The sequence below is a fragment of the Jatropha curcas genome, chromosome 1 (assembly GCF_041381405.1).
Source record: "Jatropha curcas cultivar XTBG-Jc1 chromosome 1, XTBG_Jcur_1.0, whole genome shotgun sequence".
Lineage (NCBI taxonomy): Eukaryota > Viridiplantae > Streptophyta > Magnoliopsida > Malpighiales > Euphorbiaceae > Jatropha > Jatropha curcas.
Window position 1 is genome coordinate 9,214,893 of NC_143151.1, and position 11,198 is coordinate 9,226,090.

At 33.2% G+C, this 11,198-nt stretch overlaps 1 non-coding gene across 1 annotated transcript; it reads right to left on the bottom strand.

Annotated features, from left to right (window-relative positions):
• Nucleotides 1-9,806: 9,806 nt before the first annotated feature.
• LOC149498960 (small nucleolar RNA R71) lies at nt 9,807-9,913 on the bottom strand. Its single transcript, XR_016319170.1, has one exon. It is a non-coding gene; the product is annotated as a small nucleolar RNA R71 (small nucleolar RNA).
• Nucleotides 9,914-11,198: the final 1,285 nt, after the last annotated feature.

An 11,198-nucleotide genomic window follows, 5' to 3' on the forward strand; every position in this document is an offset into this window, starting at 1 on the left:
AGATTGATTTAGGCAATTTGATTGCCAAAATGATTGATTTTAGGCGCTTGTCGCCAAAATGATTGATTTTAAGGCTTTTAGCCAAAAGATTGGTTAGGCGATTTGTCGCCAAAATGATTAAGGCAATTTTATTGCCAAAATTGATGATTTGAGGCTTTTAGCCAAAAAGTTTGATTTAGGCAATTTGTTTGCCAAAAGTTGATTGGGCGTTTGACGCCAAAAATTGATTTAAGGCTTTTAGCCGAAAAGAGTTGATTTAGGCAATTGTTGCCAAAAAGTTGATTGGGCGATTGTCGCCAGAATTGATTGATTTAAGGCAATTGTGCCAAAATGAATTGATTTAAGGCTTTAAAGCCAAAAGATTGATTAGTTTTAAGGCATTTTGCCAAAGCTTTGATTCAAGCGATTTGTCGCTATGAAAAAAGAATTAATTCTCACTTGTAGGCAATTTGTTTGCCAAAAGCGATTATTAAAGGCTTTTAGCCAAAATATTGCTTTAAGCGACTTGAAAACTGATTAATTCTCACTTGTAGGCAATTTGTTTGCCAAAAGTGATTTATTAAAGGCTTTTAGCAAAAATTTTGATTTGAGCGATTTATCGCTGAAAAACTTGATCAATTCTCACTTATAGGTAATTTGTTTGCCTAAAGTGATTAATTAAATTGAAATATAGGCAATTTATTGCCATAATAAAAAAAAGTGTTTAATTAGGGCCTTTTAGTCACAATTATTGATTAATTAGACTTAAGCCAAAAACTATTCGAAATAAAGGCAATTTCACCATAGCTATTGATTAACTAGGCTTTTAGCCAGTATTGTCGAATTTTAGGCTTTAATACCACGATTATCGATTAACCGTGCATCTAAGCTTAATTTTATTTAATTGAGGCAATTTGTTTGCCTAGTGGATGATATGAATGCATTTATGCAGTTATAGAATTTAGGAGGAGTAGAAAAGAAGTATGCATGAAGTGCTAAAATTAAATAGATAGAGTTTAGCTTGTGTACCTGATTTAGTCGACGGCCACTTCTTAACTCCAGGTTAAGCTCCTCGTTAAGGGAAATTAATTAATTTAATTTAATTTTAATGACCAAATATCAAAACAAAGAAAGCAATAAAATCTAGCTAAAATGCAAGAAAGCAGTAAAGAATTCGCAAGAAGCGAGAGGGAGAAGGAGCGTCCGTCAACACAGACTGAGTGTCTCAAACAGGAGGCCCGAAGCCTGTATTTATAGGCGCAAAACGGACTGTTTCCGGTGGCCGGGTCGCCGGCCCGGCGGCCCGCCCGGCGGCCAGGCCGCCAAGTCTCGGCGGCCGGGCCGCCGGGTCTCGGCGGCCCTTCCGGCGGTCGGGCCGCCGGGTCTCGGCGGCCCGCCCGGCGGCTGGGCCGCCCGGATAGGCCGCCGGGTCGGTGGCCTTCCCGGCGGCTGGGCCGCCGGGATGGGCCGCCGACTCGGCGGCCTTTCCGCAGCCGAGCCGCCGATCCTTCGGCGGCTGGGCCGCCGGGTCGGCGGCCTTCCCGGGGGCTGAGCCGCCGGGATGGGCCGCCGGCTCGGCGGCTGGCTCCGGTGGCTGAGCCACCGGGGCAGGCAAGTTCACTCCGGGGGCTTTTCCGGGAGTTCCGGACCTCCAAAAAATATTTCGGGACCTGTTCCGCGATCCTCGCGACATTCCGGACGTTTTAAGTACCATATTGGCATACTTCCAGTAAATGTCCAAAATGGCCTCCGGTCCGGCCGGACTGTTTGCAGTCCGGCACTGACACTGTAGCAAATGTCAAAATTTGAGTATTCACAAGAATGTATTCACATTTATTACATATTTGTTTCTCGTATTTACTTATGACTAATGTTCCTAGAAAACAATAATGTCAAAAACACAAAATAAAAAAAAAAATTGCTATCTGCTTACAAAAGTACACTCAATAAATTATAAAATTATATCCAGGATAGACAATATTAAAAGGAAAAATTGAATAAAGGGCTTCTAACTTTTATAATAATCAAACACATTGAAAGTAATAAAAAAAAATATTTCCATCAAGAAGAAACGCATAAAAATTATTATAATTATTAGGATTCAAATGTTCACAAAGTGCAGAAAAAGAAAAAAAAAATGCTTTGTTAATTACCTCATAACCTTAAGAATTGGAGTTGAGTTTCATTTCATCTACATATTAGTATATCAAAGAAAGATAGGTGGAAGAGAATAGCAAGTATTTGTGATTCTTCAAGTTGGTTGATTTTATAAAAAAACAATTGGAAAATATGTAAACAATTTATTATGAATTTACATGTGGCAAACATGCAAAAGGTAAGAAATGTGGCAATCACATACATTTGGTATATATGCAAAGGATAAAAAAATATGATAATTGAACATTTAGCAAACATGCATGACACTTGTTAAAATTTTACACACATGGTAAACATGCAAAAGTTGAGAAAAAATAAAAATAAAACATGTGGCAAGGATGCATTGCATTGTGCATACCTTCAATATGGTAAGCATACAAAGGGTAAAAATGTAGCATGTACATTTGGCAAGCATGTAAAAAGTAAAAAATGCAGTGATTGTGAAAATTTTGACATCCAAGCAATAAATATTTTAAAAATTAAAATCTAAATTATTGGGGAAAAATGAAAAAATTAGTAAAGAAAGATATAATCATAATAGTAGAAGTAACATTTTTTTGGATTTAATTTTCAAACTATTTGAAACATTTGTCCTCTAAAAAGAAAAATCTATGTAGGAAAATATTCATACAAATAAAAAATTTACTGTTTGAGATAAAATCAAATTAATTCCTTAAGAAGTCAAACATAATTCAATAATAATCTAATTTTAAAAAAATCAGACTGAATTCAAATAACAATATTTAATTCTAAGATTAAGCCACCTAAGCATAAAAAAAATACCAAAAGATTGCGGACATGTGAATGAAATATAGATCACACAAAGAAAATCAAACTAAGAAATTGTCAACACGTGAATAAGAATATTAAAACACAAAGGTAAATTATTTGTATCAAATTGTAAATCATAATTAATTACCTTGGTTCAAAATTGTCTAATGATATTTCTCCTTGTACCAATCAGTAAAGAAGCATCTACAATCTACAAAATGCAAAAGTTATAGGGACAAGGCTTAAAAAAAACTATAAAAATAAATACACGATTATGAGAGTAAGAGATTAAATTGATTAATAATAAATTAAAAGCAGAACCTCAATTGGAATATATGTCGGATGCTTCGGATTGCCAACATTGATCATGACAGATCAACAGAATAATGCAACCATATTCGATGATCATTAACAAAATAATTAATTCAGACAGCCAATAAATATCTTTTTGTTCTAATTCAAACCTACAGAAGTATATAATAAAAAGTAAACTATTTAAAATATAACAATACTGAATTAAAACCTTAAGATTCTATTATTTAAAAACACACAGATAATTACAATTTTCTTATTAAAATTTGTCAAGCAAAACAAAAAGTCTTCTAATTATACCTAATTGTGTTTTTTCCTATCTCTATGTTCAAGTTTCACGTATTTGAAGTTCTAAAGACACGGTGAAACTACTAATTGTTTTCACCAAAAGATATCAACATTGAAAACATTCTAGGGACGAAATGAAAATAAATCAAAGCATTAATTGGTCAAATTTAAAATTAATTTCACTTTAAGATATCAACCAGAAATATCCTTTGGTGTCATAAATTCGATTTGTTCAATAAGCTTTCCAAACTTAACTAATTATTTAATTAAAAAATTGGCACACATAATAATAACTAGTTACCTTGGCATTAAAAAGTGAAAAAGCATCTTAAGAAGGGGAGACATTTTTTTATGATCTTGCATAATCTATTAAATGCAGAAGTGTAATCACTAAAAGCAAACCAATAGTTACTTAGATAATAGATAGATTATACAAAAACAAATATAAAAATTAAACCTGAAAGTCCTTTGCAAATGGTTCCAAACTAATCTTTCTATATCCCACCGGAGAGACTTTTTAATTTCACAACGCAGTCCAAAATAAAAGCATGATACCACAAAGCTGAAGCAGCAGGAAAAAAATTCCATGTAAGTCAAATTGTAAAAAACTAAATACAAAATGATGAGAGCAAGAGACTTAATAGTTACATTATAAATTAAATGCAGAACCTCAACTGAAATATACGCAGGATGCTTTGGCTTGCCAACATTGATACGTGCAAGATCAGCAGAACAATGCAACCATATTCGGTGATTATTAACAAAATAATCATAAATAGTTAATTAAAGCGGCCAGCTAATATGCTTTTATTCTAATTCAAACTAGAAAAAGTAAATAACAAACATAAAATTTTATTATTTGAAAACACACAAATAATTAGAAATTGTTTGTTAAAATTTATCAAGAAAAACAAAAGGCCTTTTATTTAAACCTATTTAAAGTTCCAAAGACATTGTGAAACTATTAATTGTTTTTACTAAAAGCTATCAACCATAAAAAAAAGATTTAAGAAACAAAATGAAAGCAAATTAAAGCATGAACTGATCAAATTTAAAACTAATAAATAACTCCAACCAACAATGGATTTCCATTTTTCTTTTAAACACAGAAAAACAAAATAAAACTTCATGGATCCAAGCTCTTTTTTTTTTTTTTTTTTTTTTTTTTTTTTTTTTTTTTGCAATTTAGGACTCAAAAACAAATAACAACAAGATATGTGAAAAGAAAAAAAAAAAACAAGAATAAATTTAACAAAACATATAGACCATTTTTTCAAAATTAGATAAAGCATGTAGAGCATTTTAGTTATTTAATCATATGAAGCATTTAGTACACATGAAATTAAATAAAAAAAAAAACAAAACAAAAGAGCACTTAAAATCAAAAGAAAAAAAACTGTGAACAACTAAATAATCAAAAACTAAAATAACAAACAATTGAAATAATAAAAAAAAAAAATTTAATATGTATTCTGCATATATATTTCAATTCCTAGACTTAAAGGAAAAAAAGAAAAATATTAAAAAAATTAGTTATCTTTTGGAAGAAGAAGAGTTTGACAATTCAGCCACCACTTGCATCTCCTCTTTTGCTTCTGTTACTAATTTTAGTGGTATTTTAACCTTAATTTTCCTAAACCCCAACAAAAACATCATGCAATAAAATCATAAATTGAATTAATAAATTCACCAAAAAAAAGATAACATAACCTATGTATAACTAAATCATTATCAAGATGGAAAACCTTAAAAAACAGCTTAACAACAATTCCAAATTACTTTCTCCAACAGTTTTTTTTTTCAAAAAATAATACCTCAACAATTATACATAATTGCTTCTTTTCATATCTTTGTGTTTAAGTTTCACTTAGTTGCACATAGCACTCATTGTAAGACTCGAAACAATCTATTTAAAAAAAAAAAAATTGAAAAATAGAATAATAATTAATTACCTTGGCATCAAGAAATGAAGAAGCATCTTAAGATAGGGTGAATTTTTTTTCATATGGTGCAATCTACAAAATGAAAAAGTGTAATCATCAAAAGCAAACAAATAATACAGAGATTATACAAAAACAAATATAAAAATTAAACCTGAGAGTCATTTGCAAATGGTTTCATGCTAAGCTCTCTATATCCCATTGGGAAGACTTGTTGATTTCATAGTAGTAATCAACCTCAGTCGAAAATAAAAGCATAAGGCCAAAAAGTTAAAGAATTGGACACAAAATTTAAAGTAAGTTACAGGGATAAGACTAAAAAGAACTCTAAAAAATTAAATATAGAATGATGAGAGCAAGAGACTAATGCATGGAAGATCAACCACATCCAATGATGATTAACAAAATAATCATAAATAATTAATTCAAGTGTCAACCAATATTCTTTTGTTCTAATTCAAACCAGCAAAAAGTGAACTATTTAAAATATAACATAATGACTGAGGACGAAGATAACTATTTGACTTGCACATTACAGCCTAATTCAATTTAAGCATTACAATTAAAAGAGACGAAGGACCTACGTCTTGAAGTGTACTTTCACAATGCAAAGAAGGTAGTAAAGGGATGTATCTAAAAAGCAAAAATTAAATAATAAATAAAATCAGAAATATCGGATTTCATCGTAATCAAATTACTTCTAAGGATTAATATATAAAACAAAAACGAATCGGCAACTTATACAGCAGAAAAAGAGAACTAATCTGTAGAGCCAATAATAATAAGAACAATAGTATCAATTTTTAAAATTATTCTAATATTCAAAACGATACTAACTCAAAAGAAATGACCAAATTGAAAAAAACCATACAAAATTGAATATTATATTTAAAAATAAAAAGAAACTTTGACTAACACACAACGATGAGTAAGTTAAATTAGCCAACTTTAATCATTTCACATGCATGACAATATTTTAAAAACTTGAAGAACAACTGATATAAAACCATACACAAATGACAAATGAATACAACACAAAATATATATATATATATATATATATATATATATATATAAAATGATCATCGACAATCTTGCTTCAGCCACATATTTTTGTTTTTAATGTGACAAAAGCTTGCATATTGTTTAACTTCATGTGTTAAACACTGACCAAAACATTAATAGGATTCGTGCCATTGCAATTTAAAATAGCTAAAATTTGCAGAAATCACATATAACAATTGAAAAAAAGAAAACAAAGGAAATAGAAAGAAATATTTGGAAAGGCAAATTTCTAACTTTATAAAACAAAAACAAATCGGCAACTTATAGAGCAGAAAAAGAGAAATAATTTGTAGAGCCAATAATAAGAAAAATAGTATCAATTTTTACAATCATTCTAATATTCAAAACAATAATATTAACTCAAAAGAAATTGAAAAATATAGACCATACAAAATGCAATATTTATATTTGGAAATAAAAGAAACTTGAACCACCACATAACGATGAGTAAATTAAATTAGTCACCTTTAATCATTTCACATTTATAACAACATTTTAAAAAACTTGAAGAGTAAGTTAGTTGCCTAAATCTAATTCCAAGAACAAAAACGACAATAATATTTAGCTTGCATGAAATCGTAGGATTAACGCCAATTTCATTCATACAGCAACATATGCTTGCACGTAAACTCTTCATTAAAATCCCGGCTCGCCACATTTCATGTAATGGAGTTAGCATGTACCTGACTTTGTGACTTTAATTGTGTCTAAAAAGCAAAAAATGCTTATATTCTAAGAAACAGTTATACTGTAAGATAATCACAGTTCACAGAATTAATAAAACATAAAACGCAGAGTCAGAAACTGCCACAATGAACCGACGATAACAAAGTGATTTAAATTTAGCTTTTAGTAACACAAACTGATAGTGTTGATTTTTATAGTATTTTTTTTGTAATTTTGATTTAAATTTCTATTACTTTTAATTTATCTAAATTAGTTTTTATGCATTATTGATATGTTTTTATTCAAAAGTTTCCTTTAATCACAACTCACTTGATTGGAAAGAAAATTGTAGAATTTCGCAAAGAAAAGAACAAAAATAAAGCAAGGTACAATTGGCACGCCCCAGCCCGCGTCAATCCGCACGGCCGTGTCTGGCACAAGGCAAAAACAACCCAAGAGACAGAGAGATGCACGCCCCTAGCCGTGAAGAGGAACACGCCCGTGCGCGCTAGCCTGCCCAGCCGTGCCAGTCAGCACGCCCGTGCCTCATATGCCTCTGACTTCCAGAGAGATGCACGCCCCATCCCGTGCTACCCCGCACGCCCGTGCGCGCTATCAACCAGACTTCCAGGAGACTGCACGCCCGGGCAACACGCCCGTGCGCGCTAGCATGCCCAGGACGTGCCGTGCAACACGCCCCGTGCCGAAGCCTCTGACCTCCAAGGCCTGGCACGCCCCAGGCCGTGCCTGTCAGCACGCCCGTGCCAAGCAAGAAATCAATGTTTTGAGTCAAAAGTTGCAACCTACTTCTACCAATTTATGGAGCTAATCTTGGACAACTTTCCTCACATGCAAACCAAGGTCCAACCTATGCACATGGGTAAGTCATGATTGAAGAAAATGGAGACCAAAAAAGAGAGCTTTACAACCCAACAAAGAAGACTTTGATCATTAACCCATGTGGAATCCTCTCTCAAAGAAGTCTACATAAAGAAGAGTAGAGTTCATCTCAAATAATCCCCATCACACACATTACATTCATCTCTACTTCTCTTCTCCCTCTCATAGCCTTTATATAGTCTCTTTTAGAAGTTAGGCATGGAAGAGTTGTCAAGTGTTTCAAGGAAGCCATCCAAGCAACCTATCACTAGTTCTTAATTCTAAACTCTTACTCTTGTTATTTCTTTCATCATCTTTATTGATTATGAAATATTTATCAAGTATTGTTGAGTTTTATTTAAGTACTATGTGTAACTAATTTCTTATACTAGGGGTTTGATGTAGCTTAATCTCTTTTCCAATTTATGCAATTAGATTTATTTTTCCTTATTCAAGTTATGATTTATTAATGAACTTAATGCTTCTAGGCAGAATTTTCCCCTAGATTGATGTATTTCAATTATCACTATCGGAAGAAGGATCTTTGATATGAAAAGGTTAATAAAACACATGAGAATAATAACTTGATGCGAAAGCTATATGGTTTGACTCATGGGGGGTTTTCATAAGTTAATGACCTTAGGTTATGAATTCACAAAACAAACCATAAAACTTAATGATTTAATTCATGTTTGATTGCGCTATTGGAAGATAGGTAATTAGACCGGGTTAAAATAGCTAACAATACATCGGGAGAGCTTGTTAGTGATTTTTGGGTTGTTTCCCCTACTTGAATAATTAAATTGATCAATGAACTAATGAAATAAATTGGATAGAGTTAAGTGAAATCAAAACCCCTAGTAGTTTTACTTCCTTGATTTCTTTAAATCAATTTGTGTTTACTTGACCCTTGTTTAATTTACATTTATACAACAATTCTCTTAATCATCGTTTAAATAATAACAAGATAACATAATTTTGGTACTTGGATTCCAATCCTCGTGGGAACGATATCTTACTCATCATATATTACTTGTAGCGATTCGTGCACTTGCGAAATAAGCTGTCAAGTTTTTGGCGCCGTTGCCGGGGATTGGCAAAGCCAATATCAACACAAATCATCATGTTATTAATTTAGACATTTATTTATTTGTTTTTAGTCATTTAATTTCTCTGTAGACTATCTCAGGTTTTATGCAAAGAAGATCTAGAAGGACAGAACCTCTGATCTTTGATCCAGAAATTGAGAAAACCTGCAGAAGGAACAACGCAGCAAGGAGAGCACAAGAAAACAGAACCGAACAACAATCAAACATGAATGAAAATAATCCTCCACCTCCAGAAATGCCTCTTGCTGCAAATCCTCAGAACGGACAAAATGTCCGCACCTTGCGGGATTACACCACACCTTCTCTTAACGGAGCTACCTCCAGCATCACTAGACCAAGAGTGGAAGCAAATAATTTTGAAATTAAACCAGCAATAATACAAATGCTTTCCACTTCTATTCAATATGGAGGACTCCCTAGTGAAGATCCTAATGCTCGCATCACCAATTTCCTGGAAATTTGTGATACTTTTAAACAAAATGGTGTTTCTGACGATGCCATTAGATTAAGACTCTTTCCTTTCACTCTAAGGGACAAAGCACGATCATGGTTACAATCTTGTCCTGCTGGGAGTTTTACAACTTGGGAAGAGTTAGCCCAGAAATTTTTGGCTAAATTCTTTCCATCTTCTAAAACCACCAAATTAAGAAATGAGATCATGACTTTTGCTCATCATGATCAAGAAAGCTTGTATGAGGCTTGGGAAAGATTTAAAGATTTGTTGAGAAAATGTCCTCACCATAGTTTGCCCAAATGGTTACAAGTCCAAACTTTCTATAATTCATTGTCATCTAACATTAAAATCACTTTGGATGCAGCTGCAAGAGGATCCTTTGAAAGAAAAGAGATCGATAAGGCATATGATTTAATAGAAGAAATGGCAAGCAATAGCCATTATCAAAGCAGTTCTGAAAGAAGAAAAACTGCTGGAATCTATGAAATAGATGCCATCACTGCACTCAATGCCAAGGTTGATAACATGGTAAGAAAGCTCGATTTGCTAACCACTAAATCTGTGAACTCTATCATGCAAACTTGTGACAGATGCAATGAACCGCATGGAGTTGGAGAATGCATGCTAGATTCTGCAAATCCACAAACTTTGGAGCAAGTGAACTATGTGATGAATCAACAAAGGAGGAACTACCCATATTCGAATCCCTACGATAACAGGTTGAGGAATCATCCAAACCTTTCTTATGGTAATTCTAACAACACTTTAAATGCACCACCAGGTTTCTTGCCTCCGGAGAAAAAGTCTCATGATGATCTCCTCACTGCCCTTTCAAAATCGCACATGGATTTCATGAACGAAACAAGAGAACACAATAAAATCCAACAAGCTGCGATAAGGAATCTGGAAATCCAAATGGGACAGTTTGCAAACATGATGGCAGCTAGACCTCAAGGTACGTTACCTAGCAACACGGAAAAAAAACCTAAGGAGCAGGTACAAGCCATCACCTTGAGGAGTGGAAGAGAGTTGGAGGACAAACCCAGAAAAGAGAAAAAGAAGGAGAAGGAAGAGGAGAAAAATGCTCTTATCATCGATCTAGTGGAGAAAGAAGAGGTGAAACCGTACGTTCCACCCGTTCCATTTCCACAAAGGTTGAAAAAGACACAGGATGACCAAAGCTTCATGAAATTTCTAGACGTCTTCAAAAAGCTTCAAATAAACATTCCTTTTGTTGAAGCTCTTGCTCAAATGCCAAGCTATGCAAAATTCTTAAAGGAAATCTTGAGCAAGAAAAGAAAGATCGATGACCAAGGAATGGTAAAACTGATTGAGGAATGTAGTGCGATCATTCAAAACAAATTGCCACCAAAGCTTAAAGATCCAGGGAGTTTTTCTATTCCTTGTAACATTGGCAATTTAAATTTTGAAAAGGCTTTAGCTGACTTAGGAGCTAGCATAAATCTGATGTCTTATGAAGTTTTTAAAATGCTAGGTATGGGGGAACTCAAGCCAACAAGGATGTCTCTACAATTGGCAGATCGATCGATCAAATATCCCAAAGGAATTATCGAAGAC